General features: G+C 39.4%; 1 protein-coding gene across 5 annotated transcripts in view; it reads left to right on the top strand.

Moving 5' to 3' along the window:
- Nucleotides 1-27,555, top strand: part of LOC126480578 (SAFB-like transcription modulator) — a 166,001-nt gene that overhangs the window by 59,825 nt on the left and 78,621 nt on the right. The window contains exon 1 of one of the 5 annotated variants that reach the window (XM_050103880.1): nt 19,525-19,545. The exons of 1 other annotated variant lie outside the window; for it this stretch is intronic. The gene's annotated coding sequence lies outside the window, so the exon portion shown is untranslated. Of the gene's footprint in view, nt 1-19,524; nt 19,546-19,649; nt 19,763-19,783; nt 19,804-19,955; nt 20,042-27,555 lie in introns of those variants that run through there. 3 more of the 5 variants (XM_050103877.1, XM_050103879.1, XM_050103878.1) reach the window with 3 other exon arrangements.

Here is a 27,555-nt window from a genome sequence, read left to right on the forward strand (position 1 = left end):
AATTTCATGCAGCAGCTGGCCACACTAACACTGATATATTCAGTGCCCAACTGCAGCAAACTACTGTTTCGGATTGGATGGTGAGACTATATTTCACACTTGTGACACCAGATTTGTAGATTTGTATGGTATGACAGGAGCAGGCATGGGGTGGGCACCTGGATCAGGTTGGTCAAGTAAATGAACAGTTAGCCAATTTCCATAAAAGAATTTTGAAAGGTTTATTCGTGAAAAAGGTATACACTTGAGGCACCTAGGGAAGCAACCACTAAGACCCCGACGTATAGGATGGCTTGGGAGATGGGAGAAGAATGTGTTAGCTTGTCAGGTGCTGGTGAGCAAGAGAGAGACGTATCTTCACTCAGTTACGTTTGTGCCCGTGTTGTGTAAAGACTCGTAGGTCCTTCAGGGGACATAAAAAATTTAAAGAGACTGTTCGATGGTCCTCTTTTTCGGGAATCATAAGCACCTTGTTTGGAAATACCAGCTGTTCGAGTCAGTACTACATAATTGTTACACCTACAGAGAATTCTATATAATAATTGCAGCATAACTGATATATAACATGGATGCATTCACATGTCGCCTCACCTTTTGTTGGGCAGGAGACCCTGTGACTGGACTCCACTAGGATGTAGTGGGTGGATATATGGATCAGGTCTTGTACTTGGGTTGATCACAAGGGAATGACTCATGCGGTGCAGGATTGGAGTAGGTATGGACAAGATGGTTAGCAGAACCCTACTTTGGGTGATATGGGTGGGACTTTGGGTAGGATATCCCTCAAAACTTTCAGGTTTGCCGATGACATTGTAATTCTGCCAGAGACAGCAGAGGACTTGGAAGAGCAGTTGAATGGAATAGACAGTATCTTGGAAGGAGGATATACGAGGAACATCAACAAAAGCAAAATGAGGATAATGGAATGTAGTCAGATTAAATCAGGTGATGCTGAGGGAATTAGACTAGGAAATGAGACACTTAAGTAGTAGATGAATTTTGCCATTTGGGCAGCAAAATAACTGATGATGGTTGAAGTAGAGAGGATATAAAATGTAGACTGGCAATGACAAGAAAAGCGTTTCTCAAGAAGAGAAATTTGTTAACATTGAGTATAGATTTAAGTGTCAGGAAGTTTTTTCTGAAAGTATTTGAATGAAGTGTAGCCATGTATGAAAGTGAAACATGGACGAAAAAAAGTTTGGGCAAGAAGAGAATAGAAGCTTTCGAAATGTGGAGCTACAGAAGAATGCTGAAGATCATGTAACTAATGAGGAGGTACGGAATAGAATTGGGCAGGAGAGGAATTTGTGGCACAACTTGACTAGAAGAAGGGATTGGGTGGTAGGACATGTTCTGAGGTATCAGGGGATCACCAGTTTAGTATTGAAGGGAAGTTTAGAGGATAAAAATCATAGAGGGAGACCAAGAGATGGATGTAGTAAGCAGATTCAGAAGGATAGGTTGCAGTAGCTACTTGGATATGAAGATGCTTGCACAGGATAGAGTAGCAGGGAGAGCTGCATCAAACTAGTCTTTGGACTGGACCACAACAATAGCAGTTTCTTAATGTTGCCATGTAAGCCATTTCAGATGACTTTAGATTCCTTAATGATCATTTGATTGAAACTGGTTTTAATAGAGAAGTATTTGTTAACATCTCATGGTAGTCAAACTACCACATATTTCAACTACTTATGAGCTGTCGGGCACCGCCTTCAAAATATATATGACAACATTAGTGTTATATGAAAAACACAAATATGATTTAAACAAGAAAATGTGTGTAAAGTTTTAAAAATATTCATTCAGTTCCAAATTTTAATCATGATTAGTAGGCTTACAATGCAAACAGGGCTGTGTTAAACCACTTCTTCTTTTTCATCATCATCATTGATGGATTCATATTCTCATGAAATGTACATATGTCTTCGAACCAGTTAGTTTGTTCAGATTTTGGCACTGAATGTGTCTGAGCTTAAGGAAAAATATGTTAAATTTCATAGATATTCCTATCAGACACATTTTTCCATCTCTAAGCATAGTTTTCAATATTTTGTTTTCTTTAGTAATGTGTGAATCACAGTGTGTTTCTTCTTGTGCTTTTTGTGATTCACCATGGTGTTTACCAACTCAACAATGTGAGTTCACTACAATGTTCCTCAAACAACTGTAGCATGATGGAAGCCTTGTGACACAGTTAGATATCCTGCTAGAAGATATTATCAAGTATGAAGGGATGCAAGTGGTCTGCAATAATATTCATATAGTTCACAACTGTCATAGTGCCTTTGATTACTACTGCAGACCCTATGGAAGCCCAGATAAATGTCTCCCATAACATAATACAACCCTCACTGGTCTGCAAACATGACACAGGGCATGTTTTGAGCAGCCATTTTCCTGTGTGACACCATATCCGTACATGACCATCGACATCATGTAACAATAAATGTAATTCATCCTACCAGGCGACACAATTCTGCTGATCCCTGGTTCTATCTCTATTGTCCCAGACCCTCTGCAATCATAATTGACACTTGTCATCAAAGCTGCCATAAATAGCTGTCTGTCCCACTTCACATAGTGGAAAAAGCTTCGAAACACCCCCGTTTTGCAAAGAGACATGGACGTTCAACACTTTGATGTCTGTTTGTGGTTTCACTCTTCTTCAGCCACTTTCCCTAGGTGCTTAAGACAGTAGCACTTGAACTGCCAACTAGCTTTGCCAAATTGGAGATGCTTGTTTCAGGCACTGGGCCATAAAAATCTGCTCTTTGTCAAAGTCACTTAAGTCAGTGGATTTCCTCACTTACCATCCTCATTATTTCTATAATGATTCTCCTTTCATATTTGCGGAATTTACCGGCAAATACTTTCCTTAGTGCATCACTTTCCTGCAGTGCCACTAGGTGGTATTCAGTCTACATCTACATACACAGTCTGCAAGCCACCATATGGTGCATGGTGGAGGGTACCCGGTTCACTACTAATCATCTCCTTTCTTGTTCCACTCACAAATGTAGCCTCTGTATGAGCCCTAATTTCTCACGTCTTATCTCTGTGGTTCTTATGCAAAATCTATGTTGGCTGGATAAGGATCATAATTCACTCAGCTTCAAATGTTGGTTCTTTCAATTTTCTCAATCGTGTTCCTCCAAATCGAGTTCCTAAAGCATCTCTGTAGTACCTGTGTGTTGTTCAAACCTACTGGCAACAAATCTAGCAGACCACCTTTGAATTGCTTTGATGTCATCTTTTAATCCAACCTGGTGCAGATCCCAAATGCTCAAGTAGTATCCAAGAATAGGTCACACTAGTGTCCTGTATGTGGTCTCCTGTACAGATGACTCACTTTCCAAAAATTCTCCCAGTAAACCAAAGTCGGTCTTTCACCTTCTCTACCACATTCCTCACATGCAAACCTTCCTGTACACCAGAGCATCATCAGCTTGCAGCTGCAGATTGCTGCTCACTCTCTCCATCAGATCATTTTTGTGGGTCACTCCCAATGATATCCTTATCTCTGATGAACATTCATCTGCGATAGTTAAATACATCCAATTCTTTTGCCATAAAGGTGGTGTCCAAACTTTGCCTGTACATTCACATAAAAGACTCCACACATTCTCCTATGCTAATGAAAAGTTATAAGGAATGGCATGATGAAGGCCATCAATCCTCAGAATGTGGCATTACTGTCATTTAAGATACATTTTCTCTGATACAGCCTCTATTTTATACGTTCCAAATGATAGGAAAATATGAGGGCATTGATCAAGGGATAGCACAATTCATTAAATATGTTTGACTACAAATATGATTTTAAATATATTTTTGGTTCTAAGAGAGAAGTGAATGGGGATATTACTTCGAGAGGAATAATAATGGAACCTATAAAATACTAGAATTGGTGAAAGGAACTATTGTCTATAGACCATAACTGCTGGCAATCAGAGAAGCAATTTATTATTGACCACACATACTCAAGAGTACATTCATACACATACATTTTAGGAGACAATATAGAAATTTAAAAAATTTAGATTGGCTAACCAAACCAACAGGCATATTTTGGAAATATTGGAAGCAAACACAGAGGCTCTCACAATGAAACAGTTGATCACTTGAAAAAGAAGGTCCTTGGGGAGACTACTATCTTTTCAGGTTGACCTCGTATAATTATTTCAAAACTTAGATTCAAAAATCCATGGATCTTGACAAGCTAGAAATGGCTAAAATTTAAGTAGCATACAGGGATATACTTAATAGTAATACAGCTGGAAAGAGCTCCATGGCTTTGATGTGAGAATATTAAACTTTGTAATCAGTGTGAGGCTCATACACTATCTATCTAACTAATTAACTAACTAATTAACCAACCAACCAGCATGAATGATGCTCAGTGCTTTTATACCATACCAGAATTTTATGCTATAGAAATTGTGACCAGGATAGAAATGATTGGTTTGATTTAATCCACAAAGCTCTAAATAGATTGTATAGGAAATTAATTTCAAATGGGATTCCAGGTTATACAAGCACTGGTGGTTTGCTGTATCATTTTAAGTTACATAAATATGATTTCTCAATACTTGCCAGGGGCCAAAACCAAATATGCACTGCCAGACAAAAAAAGTGAAGCAGTCAGAAGGGGAGGAGAAAACAGAACTTCATGGGTGGAGAGAGTATGGCAAGCTTTCAACAATTAATTAAAAAACACATTAAGAACAATAACAACAAGTTTTCAAGGATGATCAAATTTCATAAACGTACATGTCCCCGAACGACTGCTACGGTGTTTACTTTGCATTCAAGTCAGACTTGATACACATTGTACCATTAAAAACATAGGAAACCCAAAATGTATGTGGTTATGAAAATATCTATGTTCAAAGATAACAAATGAGCTTTGTACTTAACTTTCACAGTTGTGGAAGCAGGTACTTTCAACAACCCACATCATAGAGGCAAAGAAATTTTTTGCAGTGGCTTGAGAATTAATCACTTATCACCAAGTTTCAATTCCTATAATGAAATACCTCGTAGTTATTAGGACTAGTGGAGTAAAATGCCTGGGGCGTATAAATTGGGGCAAATGCCCAGGATAAATGCCTGGGCAAATGTCCAAAATTCATAAATGCCCAGGCATTTATGCATTTCAGAGTTTAATTGATAAGCGGCACTTATAAAATTTGTAAGCTGGTATTTGTATTGGAAAAGGTGTTTTGCAACACTGCATCTGTAATGGTTGGGTAAAAGAATTGAAAAAGCTTCTTGAGAGTTAGCAGGGAGTTAGTAGAGAAAATAAATTGCACTGTAACATAATTTTTTACATCTTTAATTATATCAATTCTTGGGGTAGTACATAATAAAAAAAGAAAACAACATTCAAAGTAATTTTTGAAATAAAGTATAGTTTATATTAAGTAGCAAGCCTGTACGTAGTATTTTTACTTATGTTGCACTACTGCAAAACATTAGAGTAAAAAAGTTAATCTGTAATAATGATTTTAATTAGGGATGTGTCATGTCCCGATTCAGCGATTCCAAGAATCACTGATTCTCTAGGAATAGACTAGTATCAGAATAGAATGATTCCAGCATATTGGCCACCGGTTCTTTGGTATTAAATCTTTTTAGTGTTAGTGTTCTTATTGTATCTTCATGGCAATGCAGTCATATGAAAAAGTACATGAAGAAAGCAGCAGAATTGAAAACTATAGTCTATCTCAAATGTTGCTGTATCGTCATGTTACAATACATTTCTCATCAAGAAACCCATCAGTTGTGCATATATTCAGTAATAATTTTTCTATCAATAATCATTCAACAATATTTAGAGATCTGACATTAATTATAAAGTGTGTTATGTTACAAAGCGATGACCTAAAGACCTTTTTGTGTTGATTTACCACTATACATTGGCTGTTATACTTGGTGGTTTTGTGTGCGTGTGAGGCGAGAGGGGCAGGGGGGGAGCACTCGTGCGAGCGTGCGTGCATGGGTTGGTGTGCGCATGCTAGAGACAGAGAGACCGAGAGTGAAGAGTAGAACTGGTAAAAAGAGAAATGAAATTGTAAATATAAGCAGTTAAATATAAGCTAGTTCAAAATGCTTCTCTCTTCTTTCCTTTTGTTCTTAGCAACAGAGGCAATAAGTTAAATATGTATGTTTAAGTGTAAATAATTCTTGACTTTTAATGTCAGGAGTATCATCCTTCCCCTTATTTTAATTGGTAAAGTATACATTCTAGCAGTAAAAACTGTAAAAAGTACTTTTATACATGCCAAGATTTTGGTCATTTAAAACTCTTTGGGTAAATTCCCAGGCAGACACCCATTTATAAATGTCCTGCCCTCTGGGCTTTTACCCACCCACATCACTAATTTTTATATATATATGTGTGTATGTTTGTGTTTGTTTGTGTGTCTATCGACCTGCCAGCGCTTTTGTTCGGTAAGTCACCTCATCTTTGTTTTTTATATATAATTTTTCCCACATGTTTCCTTCCATTTTATATATATATATATATATATATATATATATATATATATATATATATATATATATATATATATATGCTTATGTAACAGAAGAATGATGCAAAAATTTAATGCAGTATCTATGCAAACCTCGTGCTGTCCCCAAATTTACTCAATGGAAGTAAGGTATGTGACCATAGTTCTAAGATGGCATGCTTCCCTCTTAACCAAGGCATGACAACCATGGACTTCCACAGTAGGAATAGCTTCAGCCACCTCGTGTCCTCCAGAGCTGTCAGAATGAAAACTTATTCTCGGACATGCGACCCCAAGCAGAATTCCGAAGTCCAGTTGTCCAACGAAGAAATCACATGGCCCAAATCACAATATGCTGTGCCTGAAGAGCCACTCCTGCTCTGCTGCCTGCCGTCGTGTGACTTGCTCCTCATACTGCCATTTGCTTATGTCAAAACTGCATGCCCCCCCCCACTAGAGGCAAAGATGGCATGCAGAAAACGTACCGCATCCTATTGACACTGTATGGGTCACTGTGCTATGCTGTTCATCAACAGCCTTTGCTTCTCAGTCATGGCACTGCCACAAATACAGCTATTTGTGTTGTGGTGTTAACAGCTATGCATGGATGCTTATTCACAAATACACTGCTGCTTGTTCCTGACAACGGTGCAGAATGAGACAGAATATTGCAGGGAGTGCACTATTTGCTATTGGGTTGCAGGCACAGGTGTGAAGGGCTTACAGTGTGTTTGTTGCGTAATTCAACAATCCTCCCTTATTGTGGTCACATGTTTTCAACTGGAATCTTGTCAACGGTGTACCTGCTCTCATATTATCATGCAGTCCAACATTGGGTCACTGTAGCTTCTGTGTGTCCTAAAAATCTGGATATTGCGCAATTCGATCAGTTGGTCCAGCGGAGACCCACAGTGAGGCTCCTTTCAAACTCTATACCAGGTGCTGAGAAAGCTGCCTCATATGAGTACAAGCTACCTCCATGGCATTCACAGTGATCACTCAACTTCTGAAGTTGTTCACACCTTTTGTATACCCTACCAGAGCTGGTAACAACATTAAAAACGAACAACAGTAATGCACTCTGGTGGCCATTCCACTTGTCATAGAGGATTGCAGCTGTATTCATTTACATACCTGATGACAGTGTGGGCATTTACAAAGTTACATTAACATCCTATGATGTCTTTTGGGTGCTTCACATTTTTTGTCAATCACTGTAGAATTGTAGTAAAAGAACAATGAATTTAAACTTTTTAATGTCTCTATAGAGATTATCAATCATATCTAATGCTGGCAGCGTGGATAATTTAGCCTGTTGTTGTGATCTTTAGTCCGAAGATTGGCTTGATGTAGCTCTTCATGTTACTCTATCCTGTGCAAGGCTCATCCTCTCTGAATTACTACTACAAGCCATAGCCGTTTGAACCTGCTTACTGTACTCGTCTCTTGGTCACTCTCTGCAATTCTCCCCCATCCCACATTTCCTTCCAGTACTAAATATAATGTCTGAAAATGTGTCTAATCAACTGATCCCTTTGTTTAGTCCAGCTATGCCACAAATTTCTTTGCCCCCAATTCGATTCAGTATCTCTTCATTATTTACACGATTTACCCATCTAATCTTCAGCATTCTTCTGTAGCACCACATTTCAAAAGCTTCCATTCTCTTCTTGTCTGCACTGTATTATCCACATTTCATTTCTGTACAAAGCTACACGTCAGACAAATGCCTTCAGAAAAGACATTGTAACACTTGTATTCAGTGTTAACAAATTTCTATTCTTCAGAAAAGATTTTCTTATCTTTGCCATTCTACATTCTGTATCCTCTCTACTTCAGCCATATACATTCTTTTACTGTCTAAATAGCAAAACTCATTTACTACATTTAGTAGTACTTTGACAGCTTTTACATTTGGGTCCTGTTCCTGATAAGGGTGGATCCCTGGAATAATGCTGCAAATTCATGAAGTATAAGGTTGATTGTATTTGGCTGTATGCCTGATGAGGGAATATCAAGGTCCTTCCCTCCAGTTTTCTTGTCAAACATCCTGTTTAAACTACCAGCTATCTGAAACTTCCTGGCAGATTAAAACTGTGTACCAGACTGAGACTCAAACTGGGGACCTTTGCCTTTTGTGAGCAAGATCCCCTAGACTTTGGCTAAGCCATGTCTCCACAGTGTCCTTCCTTCTAGAAATGCTAGTCTTGCAAGATTCACAGGAGAGCTGCTGTGAAGTTTGGAAGGTAGGATACGAGGTTCTGGTGGAAGCAAAGCTGTGAGGATGGGTCGTGAGTCATGCTTGGGTAGCTCAGTCGGTAGAGCACTTTCCCGTGAAAGGCAAAGGTCCTGAGTTTGAGTCTCGATCTGGCACACAGTTTTAATCTGCCAGGAAGTTTCATATCAGCGCATATTCCATTGCAGAGTGAAAATTTCAGTCGATCAGGTATCTGATTGTCACTACCGTGGATATTAACGACCTCAAATTTAAATGGGCTAGCAGCCCAGTTTTCCACAGCTGCTCTAAACCCTACCTCAGTGTTTGGTTGTTTGTTTCCAATGTAAACTCTCTATGTTCCATGTAATACTTGAACTTCTCTACACCAAACTATACAGCCAGAGCCTCTAGCTCATAGACTGAATATTTATGCTGTAGCTCATTAAGACCTCTAAAGGCATAAGCATTGACTGATCGTCCTTCTTCGTCTTCCTGGAGTAGAACAGCTCCTAACCTTGACAATGACACAGCTGTCTGCAATATAAAGAGTTTGTTAAAGACATAGGGACTGATGACCTTAGCAGTTAAGTCCCATAAGATTTCACACACAATGTTAAAGACACATAGTGCCAATACAGAAGCATTACCAACAGATTCCTTTAGTCCTACAAATGCCATTTCCTGGGAATCACCCCATTCGAATTTTTGTCCCATTTTCCTTAATACATTCAGTGGGGCAGCCTTATGTGCAAATTCGGGAGTTAATTTCTTGAAGAAGTTTGCTATCCCTATGAATCCAGCCGCTCCCTTAACATGCCTGGACAGAGGAACTATCAGAGTAGCCTTACTTTTTTGTAGATCAACTGTTACTCCCTCTGAAGAAAATGTATGTCCCAAAAATCACATACTGGTGCATAACAACTTCACTCAAATGCTGTAGATATTTCTGCAAATTATGACTGTATGTCACTAAACCATTAAGGTAGTGGTATACAAATATATCAAATATATCTTATTCATCAGCTGTGATGGAACTGTGGCTCCAGTGGACATTCCAAAAGGGCATTCAGGTGAATTAAAATACATTCCAGATGGTCACAAATGCTTTCAGCCTCCTGGAATTCTCCACTAATGAGATATGATTATCTGCTTGATTTAAATCCAATGTAGTAAAGACTCGAGCCCCACTGAACCAACCAAAGTAAGAATGCAAATCAGGAAGTGGGACAGAAAGCAACTATCTTTTTGTTCTGCTCCTGAAATATCCCAATCTGATTTAGGAGCCTGGAGAACTGTGGCTGCATTTTGTGAGGTGATTGGGCAAATAACTTCCTGATCTAAAAGTTTCTCTGTAGCTTTAATCTCCTCCACCTGATGGGAGGAGAGATAGAGATGGTTAGGTGGTTTCTGCACCAGAATGTTATCATTGACTTCTATCTGATATTCCATAAAGATTGTTAACCCAAATCTAGTGGTTAGCAAGTCAGAAAAAACTTCACGAAGGGCCTTAATTTTTCTACTGTAGGTACTCAGGATCCAAATGCTACACGTTAACTTCATTGGATTTCACTTTTCCCTCTGACTTTGCACACCATCCCATTTCTGCAAAGTGCTTCTCAATGGTACTGCCTAGTCTGCTGACAAAAGGTAACTTTAGAACCATGTCAGAATTTGAAGAAATTGTTATTATCTGCCCAGTTAATCACTAACTGAATTTTCTAATGAATACAGCACCTAGAATACAAGGTGTTGATAAATCCGACATGACTCTCACCTTAGTTCTCAAGGAACAGCCACTAATCCTAACCTTCACCAAAATTACTCCCTCCACCCCAATGCACATCTTGCTAGCAGCAGTATAGTTGCTTTTCTCTGATTCCAACATGCCCCATTTACAAATATTCTGGTTTTCCAACCTTTATCAACTGCACTAAGGATACTACCTGTATCCATAAGGGCACAAACTGATTTGTTGTTGATGGAGCAACAAATGACAGGCAACCCGTTTCTATCCTTACGGCATATGCTACAAATCCTGTTACCCTCGCTATACTTCTCTTTATTGATCGTACAACTGTTCTTGATCTTTGGTCCTTGCCAGCACTTCTTACTAATATAGCCCCCCTTTCCACAGTTAAAGCATTTAATAGATCTGCCTTTCATCTCTGTAGAAGCACCAGGCAGATTTCCTACTAGCAGCCCTGAATTAACTTTCCCCCCTGTAGTAACACACACAGTAGAGAACAGCAGTAAAAGTATGATTACTTCAATGCTCACAACAAAAAATACATTCATTATAGCGTACTTGTGCATTGGCATGGCAGTACCTTTACTCCATCAGAGATCTGTGGGTGGAGTGAAGTCACGTGGAACATAGCAGAGTGAGGGAGAGATCACTCTGCTCCTTGCTTAAATAGACAAACATTAGAATATTCCACTTGGTGACACTTGATAGCAGCTGTGTGCATCACTTGGGAGGTGCAGCTGTCCATGCTACCTGAAGTTGCTACCTCCTGGTGTCAAGCTTAGCTGCCACACAGTGGCGTGAGCTGATCAAACAAGTGACAGACCAGTTCCTCATGTCCTGCTGACTTCAACAGATTATGATGTGCTGCTGCAGCTAGTGTGGTAACTACAGGTTTCCAGAGACCTCTCCTGTTGTTGGGTCACCTGTAGGCCAGTGTCACCCCAGCATCCCTCCTCCATAATGTGAGACAATGCTTGGTGCTCGAGGTCGCGATGTCAGTTTCTTCTGTGTGCTGCTGGTGGATGCCCCCTGTACCACAAAGAGTTCCCACATATCCTGCATTGGAGAATAGACTTGAAAGTGACCTGGACGGTAATGGATCGCTACAGGTGGACACTCGTGGGTGGGATGCCAACCGTTGGCAGCACTGACGCTGGCACCAAATTCATGGAGGTGACCTACAACTCAGGGTCAGAAAATGGCTCCAGTGGAAGCAGTGCCTGCAGTTCATGTGATGCCCCTGGCTGCTGTAAATGGTCATTCATGACCAGGCCCTGAGGAATTGGCCGAGGCTGGAAACAATGGAGGAAGGTGAACAAGATGTAGTATCATATATGGGCAGAATTAGTGAAAGGGTGACAGGGAATGGATGGACCGGGCAGTGTGGACGATCTCACAGGTGTGGATGAAGGTGGTGGAGACCAGTCCTCCACTTGAAGGACAGATTTGATTTCAGTGGTGGGTCACCAGCCTGCCTTCTGTCTGCAACATGAAGACACGCTGACAGCATTGGCTGTGAATAATAGCTGAGCTCCAGCACTGGTCTTGACCAAACATGCAAGCCCAGACTGGAGTCCCAGCCATGTAAATTCATTTCTGTAGAAGCCTTGGGCAGCCTTGGTGCAGGAAGCAGGAGATACAGTACTGCTGGTGGCCATGCAGAATCTCCGCCAGGTTCTTCTCACTGATGGGCGTAAACATGTAGAAACTAAGAAAGCATCTGGAGGGATATCACCAATATACTTCTTCATTTACGTCTTAAAAGTGTCGATGAAGCATTCCACCTTCACATTTGATTGAGCGTGGAACACAGGTGAATGAACATGTTGCACAAAAATTTTGAAAAGTCTGAGGGATGAATTGAAGACCATTGTCAGTTACCAGATTGCAGGGCAAGCCTTCAATGGAGAAATCGAGTGAGAGCCCACATTGACGCATCTGCTGTGGTGGAGTGGCAGTTAGCTATGTACGAAAATTGGGAGTAAGTGTCAATGACCACCAACCAATAAACATCCAAGAGGTGCTAGCAAAGTCGATATAGACCCGCGCCCATGGCTGTGATGGACAGGCCACTGTGAATAAAATTGCCTTGGAGAGGCCTGATGACCTGCACATTTAGAGAAAGCATTGATTGAATGTTCACTCTTACAATCAATGTGAGGCCAGTGGACATGGCAATGAGCCAGCATTTTTGTGCACGAGGCATCCCAATGATCCTGATGTAAAAAGTGATGAATGATTTTCCAGAGAGCTGCCTGAAAGACCACCCGTGAAACAGCATTTTCTGTGGACAATAAGAGAACACCATTCAAGAGTATGACTCTGTGTCTTAGCAAAAAGTAATTGCAGATGGAATCAAAGGCACGAGCCGGAGTTCACTCAAGCCACCCTTGCTGATCATATTGACAGCTTCAGAAATGCAAGAATTGGTAATAGGGACTTCGTCCACTGTCTGGCGAGCTTCCTTATTAAGATAAAAACAAAATACTTCATCTTTATCAAAACTAGGGTCAGGCAGAAATGAAGCTCATAATTATATCTAATACGGATTAGGATCCACCATTGTAGTTCATGGGCTGTCTTGTCTCATAAATGTGCCACGGGCCTAAAAAGAGACACTAATGGTGTGCGATCAGTCACCAAATGAAACTTAACTGTGTATAGAAACACATGAATAGTGAGAGCCGCCTACTCAATTTGAGAGTAATTTTTCTGTACATCATTAAGCGTCTTCGATAGAAAATTGACTTGCTGTTCTGAACCATCAGCATGATATTGAGGCAATACAGGCTCAAGCCATACTGCAGTGTGTCTGCTGTAACCACGAGCTGAAGTCTCGGCTGAAGGTGGCCAAGCATAGGATGGAACACAAACAATCTTTCAAAGTCATGAAAGAATGGCAGCAGCCAGGGTTCCACATTTCTTAAGCAGCTGATTGAGAGGATAGGTAACTGAAGCAGTCTGCAGAAGAAACATGTGGTAATATGCAACTTTGGCTATGAATACTTGGACTTCTTACACATTTGTAGGGTGCAGGAGAGCCACAATAGCTGCTATGTGGCTGTTGGTCAGCAGAATCCCCCGATGAGAAATAACATGACCAAAGTAATCTGTAGATGATTGGAAGAAATGTGGCTATTCCAAGTTGCACTTAAGACTCGCATCAGATGAGGTTTGAAACAAAAATGAAGATTGCGGAGATGGTCCTTGGTGGTGGGACCAGTAAGGACTGTGTTGTCAAGGTAGTTGATACAAGGTATGCATTGATTAAGCTGTTCCAAATAAGACTGAAAAATGTCAGGCTTTTTGCAATGCCAGGAACCAATTGCTTGTACTTGTAGAGGTTGTACACCATATTAACAACAAGAAGCTGATGTTATTCATCATCATGTGACAGCTGTAAATATTCTTCTGTCAAATCAAGTTTTGAAAAATATTCTTCCCCCACTAGTTTCATTATAAGTTTGTCCAGGCACAGAATAGGATAAATATCAATCATGGGCTGTGAGCTAACTGTCACCTTAAAGTCATTTCGAAGACGGGGTTTACCTAGCGGCTTCTTAATAATGACTAATGGTGTAGCCCATTGACTGAATTCATTCCTCCCTTGTTCCCTACCTAATTCTTGTGAAGTAACTCTCAGAATGCTATAAGCATAATTATCTGTTCTATCAGCTTCCTATGTAAATTAGTAAAATTAGGACCCAGATTAATTGCCTTTTGCACTAACTGCAACAAAATACATTTTATCTTAACAGCTATTATGCATAACAACTGATGATTGGATATGCTCAATGCCTCACTTTTATTCTGCCATCAAATGTGCTAGCTTTAATGCTTACGGAACTGACTTCACATCTCAATTGGCTTGTTTCTGTAGCTGGTCCTCCAAGGAGTTGGGGACTTCTGAAAACAATATTCCTGGGTAAGTTAATTTATCACTATCACCCTGCCTCCACTCCCCATCTCCTCCACTTCCTCATTAACCTCTGATGACCACTGGCTAACCCCTTAATTTAAATCCCAAGCTCAACAATTTTAGATTTAATTTTGCCACAAAAAGCCACGCCATCTAGACCACTCAACCTATTCTGGTAACGTTCCAGGTGTGCTTGTATATGCCTAACGTGATTGTAGGAGAGAGCTGTTTTTTCATACAATTCCTTTCAAGCCTGAAATTCAGCAACAGATACGGCAACAGCTGAACACACCTTTCCAGGATCCACTGATGGTGATACGATAATATGTGTTTAGAATCTGGAGTTTTCCCAGATGCACTCAAAACTGCTAAAGTGATACCAGTCTTTAAAAAGGGAGATAAGCATGTGCCCCAAAACTATCAACCAATTTCTATTGTCCCAATTTTCTCTAAAGTTTTTGAATATGTAGTGCACAGTCAACTAAATAACTATTTTGATAAACCTGATCTCCTCTCCAACAGACAGTTTGCATATCAACATGGTAAAAATACCACTACTGCTGTCACTGAAGTTGTTAACCAGGTGTTAACTGCATTCGAAAATAAGGATCTAGTATCAGTTGTACTTTGTGATCTTAGCAAAGCCTTCGACTGCATACCATCTAACAACCTACTTACAAAACTGGAATTTTATGGCATACACAAACCATCTTTGGATGTAATCGAATCATACTTAAGTAACAGGAGACATTTTGTATCAATTAAAAATAGATGCTCCTCACTGAAGGAAGTTCGGACTGGAGTGCCTCAGGGCTCGGTCCTAGGTCCTTTCCTGTTCGTCATTGCAATTAATGACTTACCTTACCATGTAGGAGCAAATTCAATTGTGTGTTATGCAGATGATACAACATTGCTCAATACACACCATGACACAACAGAACTGCATCAGGCAACACAGGAAAAACTAAAACTAGTAATGGATTGGTTTTCTTCTAATGAACTCCTGTGTAGTCCTGATAAAACACAAGAACTAATTCTGGGTTTAACTACAGCTGGTTAAAGCAAATCAATAAAATTGTTAGGATTCCACATTGATTCAAAATTAAACTGGGAGGAGCACATTAGCCATATCTGCAAGAGAATAGCAAGTGTGTGTTATCTCATCTGGAGACTGACAGATGTAGTCACTGATGAGTATCTAAAGGTGGTATATTTTGGCCTCTTTCAGTCACATATTTCCTACAGCATATTGTTATGGGGACATTCTTGCTTTGTCAGTGAAATTCTGAAAATTCAAAAAAAAAAAAAAAAAAAGTAATCAGAATAATGAGCAAAGTTAAGCCCAAGGAACACTGCCGCCCCTCTTTATCAAGCACATGATATTAACTGTTGTGAATCTATACATCTACACAGCACTGCTTTATGTCAAAAGCAACTTAAATGAGTTCGAGACCAGAGAGAACATACATCCCCACAACACCAGAGGCAAACTGGACTTCGACATACCAAGACACAGACTCACAAAGACTGCAAACTCACACAAAATAATGAGTTTAAAACTCTTCAATAAACTTCCAGCGTCATAAGAATATTCCTAAAAAAATGGGAATTAAATTGTAAAAACTTTACTGTAAAGTTATTGTTAATTGTATATTTAATGTTCAGACCTATTCCGCTGTAAGTGGTCAATGGTGAATAAACTGAATACTGAATTGGTTTATCCAAAGCACTGTCACCTGCTGAATAAATTCGGCAGTCACTGTCATCTGCTGAATCAATTCGGCAGTAGTACTTTTACATTTTTCCAAATTTTTGACTTTGCAGTTTGTAGGCTAATTCCTCCTTTCTCTACCAAGCAAGTTCAATATATTTCTTGAATCCATTCTGAAACAGAAAATACCACATAATATTGACTTTTATATTTGCAACCTGTATGGAACAGCCCCAAGAACCACACTACCTGCTACCAGAATGATACCTTAAATCTACTTGACATTGAAAGAGAATACAAGGCAGCAAACAACGATAATGTGGTGGACAGGGACAATTCACACATGGGCTGCACTTATATTACACATTTATTTAAGAACATCCCCATGCCATATTTTATTTACAATGCATAAAAATATATATAAACCCAAAATTTCTTTTGAATAAAATACTCATACAAACATACTATTTTGAACAAAAAATTTAATCAAAAAATTATTTTTTTAAAAATGAAAAAAATTTACTAAGAGAAGGTTTACCAAATCCTAAAACTTTTAAAATCCTTTAAAAGTAGATTGGATTTATACATGGTTCTGCATCTCAACAATGGGCTCAACATTAACCCATTTAGTTAAATTTCAACCCTGCCCAGAGCTTGGGTCACTTGGTGCACGTCTTAACCCAAAAGAAGTGAAATTAACCTTAGATGGAATCTCCAACAGAACTCGTGATAAGCACAAGTGCTGTGGCATGTTAATAATTTATCATTTCAGTTAAATTAATAATTTACTGAATGAAACATATAGCAATTCAGCTAAAACTACATTAGGGGCTCTCCTTCTTTAATAAATAATCCACTCATCCACAGCCATTCCATATAAGCCATTAACATGTTCATTTTACAATACATTCAGGGGAGGCATGCAATTTCTAAACTGAAATGACATGCTAACAGTTCACTTTGAAGATACATCATAGTGTAAGCATGATGACTAAATCACTGTAGCAGCCAACTGTATATTCCAAAGGAGCGATGACACAAGTTCACAGTGGAAAGTCAAACCGCCACGACCAACCATATTCCAAAAATAATTTTCTCCAATTTCACCCATTCGAAGTGCAATGCTATGACAGAATGCACCAAACAAAAACAGAGTGCATTCACAGTACAGTACCCTATAATTCATTGCTGCTGAAAACGACATCCCCCACATCGCTTAGACAACCAGCACAAATCACACCGTCCACTCTTGTGCTCTCCCTCCAAAAAATACATCAGAGATAGACAGCTGTAAGCCCCACTCTCCAACAATCTTGAATCATGGTTTTCAAAAACAGTTCCTCTCTCTCTGCAAGCCACAACTTTGCTCTGCGTATGTTCCACTGGCAAGACCCACTCGGCTCACTATGCCGTTAACTGCACGTGCCGCACCAATATCCAGGGCTCGGCGTACTGACCATTCCCCATAGAAGGTGCAGTACAAACTTCCTCCATACATTCGGCAGCATAGCAAATGCAAAAATGTGCAGACGACTGGCAGAAAACTTAACTGAAGCCATTTCTTACAGCCCTGTTTTATTGAATGGGATATTTCCCTGTACAGATAATTGAGATAAACCGTAGTTGACACGTTGTACTTCTTATCTGCGTAAGTTTTCAGTGACCACATATTGTCCTTTGTTACTGATGATGATGTCCAGTCTACCGCATTTCCACAAATACCAGTATTCTGTAATTTATTTACCAAGACTGTGTGATTTATTGTGTCAAACATCTTGCATAAATCAAGGAAAACTCCAAACACTACCATCTTTTTCTCCAAGGCCTGTACAATGAATTCTGTTAAAGATTGTTTCTGTTTCTGTTGATTCCCTTTCTCGTATCCATACTGTGCTGGAGTTATTACACTTCGCTTTTAGAGGAAAGCAGTCAGTGTGTCAAGCAGGACCATTTCTAATATTTTTGAGAAGCATGACACAAACAATACTGGCCTGTAATTTGTAGGATCACCAAGCCTTCCCTTTTTGTATACAGATACCATGAAGGAGATGCCCCTGGGGGAAGGTAGGGTCTGTGCGCCCCCCCCCCCCCCCCCCCCCCCAAGGCTCTCAAATGGGAGAAAAGAGCAAATGTAGTGTAGTTGGGTGTTTTTACTTCAAGAAATTGAGTTAAAAGCCAGTGTTCTTTAGGTTTTTAACTCAGCCGAAACAGGACCAGCATCTCATGGCTGCCAAAGGACAAATACTGTTAGACATACATCAGAGACTGAATATTGTGTATGCAGCATGTCTTCAAAAACCATCATTGTGAAATGATGCACCAAGGGGTGCCAATGCTTCATGATAACGCACGTACTGATACTGCAACTGTTGTAATTCTGAAATACATCAACTCGAATTTGAGACGCTTGAGCACCTGGCCAATAGTCCTGAATTTGAGACGCTTGAGCACCTGGCCAATAGTCCTGATCTTTCTCCACACATTTATCATGCTTTCGGCCCCTTAAAGGATTCCTATCAGGCGAGGATGTGTAGCAGTTATGGACTTCTGCACACAGCAAGATACAGTGTTTCACTAATGGGTATCTTCGACCTGGTGCATTGGTGGGATGATTGCTTACAGCAATTTTGCCTGATTAGCATACCGATTCTGGACTGTATGCCCTTTGAATGGAAAAGTTTTGATTGCTTCTTACATTTTTACCCAAAAAGCAATTTTGTAATGTCATTTAGATCAATTCACCCCAATGATATGGAATGGATTGTCAAAACATTTCACCATGCATTTCATATTGTGGGATTCACACAACCCGTTCACGGGAAGAAAGTGTTGACGTTGATGTTGGCGATGGTGAAGGGGAAGGGTGTCGTCGTCGTCTAACTTCAAAACTTAACCACTTTGCCACTCTAACTCATATTAATGGATTTCGTGCTTTTGTATCATCTTAGCCTATATTTAATTATTTTGCTTTGTTTTTGTGAAATATTATTTGTTACGTAGGGAGGAAACGCTCAGTGGATGAAGCAAACAGGCACTGTGTATTCCCTTATTAATGTTTTTTTTATGTGTGTGTTCGTAGGCTGTGTATTTTCGCTAGCAAATAAATGCCGATGTTTTAAAATGTTTCTCTTCTTGGCATTTACCGTAAAAAATCGATCAAGAATCGCCTTATGAAGTTTGCTTTTGCCTTTAATAAACTTTATATTTACTAGTTCCTTAATTCAGATACTAAATACAGACTTTTTATATCGCGTATGGTATCTCATAATCTCATTTTCGCCGTTCGGTAGAAGACCAATTGGACTATGCGAACTATTGACTTTCGTCGTTCAGTGTGAACATTCCACCGTTCCGTTGACATCGAATGTAAATAGACCATTTACCATCGTCTTGTGCAGAATTTGTAGATTGCAGTTTTGAAGCACCTAGGTACTGAACTGCAAATTTATACTTATGGTCTAATTTCAGTTCCCGTGGAAGCGCAGTATTTTAATATAAATGTGGTACCGAAGTCTGAGAGTCTTTCCTCCACACTTCATCCATGTATATCTGTGAAATGTCTGAGATGTCTTTGAGGTTGTTGTTACTGTGTTTGTAGTATTAGCTGTGTGTAAGTAATCGGCGTTGTGAAGTATTTATTAACAAGGTGCGTAAAGAATTAGTTGATTTCCCGTACACTTGATAAAGGTGCGAATAAACTATTGTGAAGCCTATAGGGCTAGTACTGCTAATCATCCTTTTATGTGATAAACTATGGTTGTTTAAAATATTGATTAGACAGATGAAATACAGTATAAATTTCTAACTTCCCAATTTAAAATTACGTTTGTGTGGCAGAGAAAATACTACTAGAAAACTTCGTGAAGTAATGTAAGGAAGAGCCTTCCGGTTGCGAGGAAAATACTGGCCTTATTGTGCTCATAGAGTACGTACCGTTTTTATTCTTCGTGCTGTAGTAATTTTATGTAGTTTTCTCGTATTTAGACGGAATAAATAATTGCGGCTTGTTGTTTTGGTATAACCATTCTTATAATATGCGCCTTACGTCCACGGTATATGTCCGTGTTCTGATGCTAGCTTTGAGGATGAGAAGAATCTGAGCGCCTGTTACGTCTAGGATAAGCACAGATAATAAAGTTCCATGGCAAGTTTCTTGCTGCATCAATGGGGCTGAATATAACCATATTTTCTGGCGCCTGTGTGGCAGTAAATAAGCCGTTCTTCGTTATATGTTGGTGATATTAATTTTTTGTAGATCTGTCTGCTAGTTTTTTAAAATATTATTACTCCAACCGACTCCACTGCTCGATGACTCTGTATAAAAAGCGATAGCCTGTGTTAACGATGAAAAAAAAAATCGTTACAGAATGACGGTCTTGTGTGTACATGACAGGCCTTATCCCTCCCTCCCGTAGTTGGACAATACTCATGAAAGCGTGCACCCACAGCTATCCGTTTCATTCTCATTATTGGTCAACTCCATATGTAATGAGCATTAAAGTGCATGGCAGAAGGTACTTCCCATTGTGCTACTTTTTAGGGCTCCTACTCGATTCATGTATGCATAGAGTACAATAAGAATTATTGAGTAAACATCTATGTGTGTTCTGTAATTAGTCTCATATTATCTTCACCATCCCTTTCTTATATTGTCTTCATGATCCCTGCTGGAACGATATGATGGAATGTTGTACTGTCCTCCATGACTCATCCCATAGAGCTGTTACAAGAAACTTTTTAGACTTTCAAAGGATAGTTGCATCAATCGTCAAGTGTCTGCCAGGTCAGGATTTTCAATATATCCATAAAACTCTCTTGTGGGCCCAACAAACCTGTGCCCATTTTTGCTGTCCTTTTTCATATATACATTCAGTTTGCATTATTGCTCCTGTTTGGCATGAGTCCAAACACTTGAGCAGTATGCTAAAATGGGGTCACTCAAGTGTTTTGTAAGCAATCCTTTTTGTAGGCTGATTGCATTTTTCTGATACCCCACCAGTGAACCTAAGACAGACATTTGTACTAATTGACTGATGTCAGTTGTGACACATTGTGATTGTAATCCTACTGATAGAATGGCACACATTCGGTTTGGTTGTAAGTAGCATAGCAAAAGAAGTAATTCTGAATACTAAAGTGGACTTCATATATTTCGTAACCAGAGTAGTCTTAGAGCTAGGTAGATGAAAACAATGTCTTCTTCCTTTTCTTCAGTTTCTGTTACTATTCCAGAGTTAGTATTTCTTAGTCTTGGTGGCACTAATGAAGTGGTAGTAGGCCTACTCTTTTGATGATACTCTCTTAACATTCTTCATTAAGTAGAATAGATCACAAGTTTGTTGTCAAGGAAACACTACACAGTATACAAAGCAATTCCATTTAGTGCCTTGGCTATGCACATGTACTCTTACAACATACTTTGTCTATATATACTCAATTTCCCCCATTGAACGTACTTCAGTTGTTCATAGTGTCATGTGATATTTGCCCTTACTCAAGGGTTTGGTTAGTAGATCTGCCAAAATCTGCTCTGTGCATAAATATTCTACCACAATAGAACTTTGCTCTGTGAGATCATAAGATTCCTTATGAAATTGTGCTTTATATCAGTGAGTTTGGTTCTGGCACAAGTGACATTTTTGGCTAAGTTTATAGCTCCACAGATGTCACAAAAAACCTTGTTATGTTCCATATTTATATTAGGCTCTTAATTTAGAGTTTTGATCCACAATACATCGTGAATTGTTTGTCATAAAGCCATATACTAAACTTCTACAGTGCCCAAGGCTACTGTTCAGACTGTCTTTCACGTTACCATGATTTAAGTTCTCCCATTAATCTAAAAACATCACCCAACAACAACATTCTCTAATTCACATCTACAATCTGCATCACTATTTCCTTCAAATTTTGTATTTCCGCCGCGCGGGATTAGCCAAGCGGTCAAAGGCCCTGCAGTCATGGACTGTGCGGTTGGTCCCGGTGGGGGTTCGAGTCCTCCCTCGGGCTTGTGTGTGTGTGTGTGTGTGTGTGTGTGTGTGTGTGTGTGTGTGTGTGTGTGTTAAGTCCCTAAGATTTCACACACATTTGAGCATTTTGTGTTTCCCTTTTTACAATATGTTACTTTGTAGTCTGCAGTTCCCTTTGATGTTCAGGCATTGAAATTTGCAACAAATACAGAAGGCTCCTCCATTGGTTGTTAACTCGGCTCCTGGTTTCATTGATGAAGAAAGGGTTTGAAGTCATTCAGATATTTATTTTTTTCCAAAAACTTCTCAGTGTTGTTGATTGCTCTTTCTATAACTCTTCCGTCTCCTTATTTTTAACAATCCATTTCCAAGTCACGCAAGTTAAACATTTGTTGGAGTTCTCTCTTAAAGTCATTGTTCTTCTGTTTTTGATTTTTAGTCAGAATAAAATCATCCGTCCATATAGTCATTATTGTGATATCTTCTTTACCTTTGCTGTAATAGATCCAGGCTCTGCCTTAGATTGTTTCATACCCATGTTTATCAAGATTTCATGCAAACATCTGTTCCAGCAATGTCCATTTTACTTCACTCCGTAAATAATTTTTTTCAGTGCAGAAATACTTTTTTCGATGTAGGCTGTATTCAGGTCCATTTGGTGATTCAGAAAATCTCTTGTTGCCAACACTAAAGGTATCTAAGTGCTTCATATTTTACCACTGGCAAGAGCCTTTCTCTGTAGTATTTCCCTTCTTTTTTTGAGTATTCCGTGATTGCAAGTAGTGTTTTTTATTATGTTAAACACTCATTGTGCTTTTAACAGTTTCTTACCTTTCTTGCATTTCAACCCAATCAAAAGTTTCCTGTAGAAAAATTGACTCCAGATCTCTTTCCATAGCGTCTCTTCATTGTTGAGATTGTGGACTGCTCATACACTCTTCAGCTGTTGTAGGTTCTCCATTAAAATATTGGGCTTCTTACATTTAATAACCAAGGTATTCTTTAGGTTTAGGTAGATGAGAACAGTATCTTCTTCTTCAGTTTCTATTTCTCTTCAAGAATTAGTTTTTCTTGGGCTTGATGACATTAATGACGCGATAGTACTCTATTGATGATATCATTTAGTTCCTTTTTATAAGCCTCAAGTTTCCACAGTATCTTCTCATTTGTCGGATTTATGAGTTTTATTACTCTTTAAGTGTCCACAATATCCTCCAAAAATATCTATCTTAGATTTGGGGCTCTGTTTTCCCATACTCTGCTGTTGAACTGAGCCTATCCAAAAACATATAGTGAAACGCGTTTGGCTGTCAAGAGAGCAATGCACGATGCCTTCATTTACTACAGTAGTAGAATATTATCAAATGCCATCCTCTGCTGTCGAACTGTGTGTATCCAAAAACATATAGTGAAACGTGTTTGGCTGTCAAGAGAGCAATGCACCATGCCTTCATTGAATACAGTAGTAGAATGTTATCAAATGCCATTTCACAAAACCTGAAGAAATTCTGGTCGTGTGTAAGGCTGTTAGTGGCCCCAAAGTTTGTATGAAGTCCCTAGCAAATGAGACAAACTGAAATTGTGGGTTGCAGAGCAAAAGCTAAAATACTTAACTCTCTTTTCTAAAGTTCCTTTACATGACCCAGGAGAATTGTCCCTGTTTAATCCTTGCGCCACTGAAAAGATGAATGAAGTAAGTATTAATCAGTGGTGTTAAGAAACCACTGAAATTGTTAAGATAGAACAAAGCTCTAGGCTCTGATTCAATCCTTGTCAGACTTTATACTGAATTTGTGTCTGAGGTAGCCCCTCTTCTAACTATAATCTATTGTAGATCCCTCGAACAAAAAACCATGCCCATTTCTTGGAAAAAGGCAGAGGTCACACCTGACTACAGGAAGGGTACTAAAAGTGATCCACAAAACTACTGTCCAATCTCCTTGACATAATTTGTTGTAGAATCTTAGAACATATTCTCAGCCCAAACATAATGAAGTATCGTGAACAGAACAACCTCCTCAGTATCAACCAGCATGGATTTCGAAAAACATCTATCACGTGAAACCCAACTCCCACTTTTCTCACATAACATATTGAAAGCTTTGAATCAAGCAACCAGGTAGATGCAGTACCTCTTGATTTCTAAAAAGCATTGGATACAGTACCTATGCTTATTGCCAAAAGTATGATCATGTGGAGTATCAAGTAAAATTTGTGGCTGGACAGAGGACTTTTTGGTAGGGAGGACACTGCATGTTATCTTGGATGGAGAGTCATTGTTGGATGTAGAAGGAGCTTCGAATGTGTCCCAGGATAAGTGTGTTCGGACCCTTGCTGTTAATGTTGTACATTAATGACTTTGCAGGCAATAATAACAGTAAAATCGGGCTTTTTGCAGATGATGAAATTATCCACAATGAAGTACTGTGTGAGAGAAGCTGCATGAATATTCAATCAGATCTTCATAAGATTTCAACATGGCGCAGAGATTGGCAGCTTGCTCTAAATGTTTAGAAATGTGTAAATTTTTGCACTCCACAGAACCTAAAAACATAGTATCCAGAGACTGTAATATTAATGTGTCACTGTTCGAATCGGCCAACTTGTACAAATACCTGGGTGGAACACTTTGTAGGGATATGAAATGGAATGATCACGTATGTTCAGTCATGAGTAAAGCTGGAAGTAGACTTTGGTTTATTGGTAGAATATTGGGGGAGTGCAATCAGTCTACTAAAGAGATTGCTTACAAATCACACATGTAACCATCCTAGAATATTGTCCAAATGTGTGGTACCCATACCAGATAGGACTAACAGGGGATGTGGAATGTGTACAGAGAAGAGCAGCATGAATGCTCACAGATTTGTTTAATTTAGGGGAGAGTGGCAGAGAGATACTGAAGGAACTGAACTGGCAGACTCTTGAGGAGAAGACTCCTGAGAAAGTCTACTAACAAAGTTTCAAGAACCAGCTTTAAATGAGTACTTCAGGGATATACTACAACCCCCCCCCCCCCCTCCCCCCCTCTAATGTATCACTCACATAGGGATCATGAGGATAAGGCTAGAATAATTACTGCACACACAGAGGCATTTAAACAATCATTCTTCCCGCACTCTATACATGAATGGAACAGGAAGAAACCCTGATAACTGGTACAATGGGGCTTACCCTCTGCCATACACCTCATGGTGATTTACAGAGAGTGGATGTAGGTGTAGCTCTGGCAAATTGCTTCATGTGCTTTCAATAGTTGTCCTGTTTGATGACCCTGCCGCTCCCATTTTGGGATGGACTGTATCTGATGCTGGTTTGGTATCTAATTTGTACTCCCTTCAAACATTTTTTGAGTTTTTGGTTGTTATACTTGTTCTATCATCAGATCTGAAAATTGAACATTTTAATTGTCTTTCCCATTTTTACCCATGTATCATATTGCAAAAGTCCTCAGTATCTCACTCACTTTATCTTTAGAATGGAAAAAAAGTTTGTATCTTGAGTAGTCTTCTGTAAACATAAGAAAAAAATGACTTCCTCCTACAGACTCGCACATTATTGGTCCACAAATGTCCATATGTATTAACAATGAGATGTCCCTTGTTCTGCTTTTAGTAGACTTCAGCGGTAATGTAGCATGTTTCTCTTGTCAACATACATCTCAGGGTTCCTTGCATTTACTGCTATCTTCCAGTCCTGTTATCATATATTTATTAATGACACACTTCTTCTGTTTAGATGCCGTATCCTTTTACACAATAACAAACCTTTTACAGGGTACACAAAATGGTTTACACTTTATCTATGTCTCTTCATTTACATCTTCAGCAGTATCTAACGTAAAGATTTATCCTTTAATTTGTTGCCATAGCTGTAATTACTCCTTTATGTTGAAGGTTACTCTGTTGCACTTCTTGACTAGTTCATTTACAGGTAACAATTTAATAGCAACATCTTTTACATATGGCGTATCCTAGGGTCCAGTTCATCAATATAGGGTTGATATTAGCCAGCATGACATAATCAGGGCGTCATCGGCACTGTGGGTCTGTGATTACCTTAATCAACCTTTGTAATGCTGGTGAGAGGGCGTAGGATCTCCTTGGCTGCTTAAGATTGTGCAGGTACAGTGGGGAGGATTTGTCATCACTGGTCTACCGAAATGATAAATGCAGATTTCCCCTTTAGACGAGTTTATTTAACTATTAATACAAAAGAGATGTGAGACATCTGACTCTTTGCCCCTTACTAAGTACACTGTTTCATATAATTGCCTACAGATTCAGCCAGAACTTAGTTTCCATATTTTAACACAACTGTGTTTGTACCACTGGTTCTGGTCACTTCAGAATCACTGGGCATAGAACATTGGTGTAACTCACTCTTAATCCCTTCACCTTTGTCCTATCTTCCAGTAGACAAGCACCAGACTGTGACTTATTCCTACCATCAACTGAAATTCTACACAACAAACTGCTTGAGACAGAGACAGGCAGTCTCTGTTCATTACTGTCCCAATGAAAAGGTACAGTTTTTACTTAACCAACAGTTGCAGATGCTTCACTGGAGTATTGCAGTCTTCTTAAAGTCAATGTCTTTACCGTCCCCTTAGTAGCGGCTGCTACCTTCTCAGTGCTGCTGGGTGGTGTGCCTACTTGCACTCTCTTCAGCTTCTACCCTGCCTCTCACTCTCACTGCTCATAAATGCCCTTACATTCTCATTTTGAAGGTTATCTCTGCTCCGGCACAGTACCTTGTACTGCTTTCCCTAGCCTTTTTTGTCTTCCGGATTATTCCTTATGCTGTGGACCTACATTGGTTTCTTCCTGTGCTGTAGAGACCTGGAGAGGGATGTTTGTACTTGGCAGATCTGCTGCCCTTGGTCTCTCCGGTGTTTACTTGCTCATGCTATTTCCACCTTCTCACACTTTCCCTTTCGTGAGTTCTCTCAGCCTTGAGTTGGATATGAGGCAGTTCCCAAAAAGTGCTGGCTGAACCTTTACAATATGCTTTATTGGTCAAAATCATTTCCTTTTGATAATTTAGTTGTCTGGTCCCTGACAGTAGATGTCTTGTGCTGTAATACGAGGCGTGTTTGTTAAGTAAGTACCATTTTGAAATTAAAGAAAGACGTGCTAAGATATCTCAATAATTTTATTTTTACATGAAAGCCTGTACCTTAATCTACTTTTCTACATAATTTCCGTGAATATTGAGGCACTTGTCATAACGTTGTACCAGTTTTTGAATACCCTCCTCATAGAAGTTGGCTGCCTGACTTGTTAACCACTGCATCACCACTGTTTTGACATCGTCTTGAAGACACTGACCGCCCAGGTGTTTCTTCAAGTGCAGGAACAGAAGGTAGTCACTGGGCGCAAGATTGGGGCTGCATGGAGGATGCTCTAGAGTTTCCCATCAAAAAGATGTGATGAGATCTTTGGTCTGATTCGCCAGATGCGGACGGGCA

This window comes from Schistocerca serialis, chromosome 1, assembly GCF_023864345.2.
Source record: "Schistocerca serialis cubense isolate TAMUIC-IGC-003099 chromosome 1, iqSchSeri2.2, whole genome shotgun sequence".
Taxonomy (NCBI): Eukaryota; Metazoa; Arthropoda; class Insecta; order Orthoptera; family Acrididae; genus Schistocerca; species Schistocerca serialis.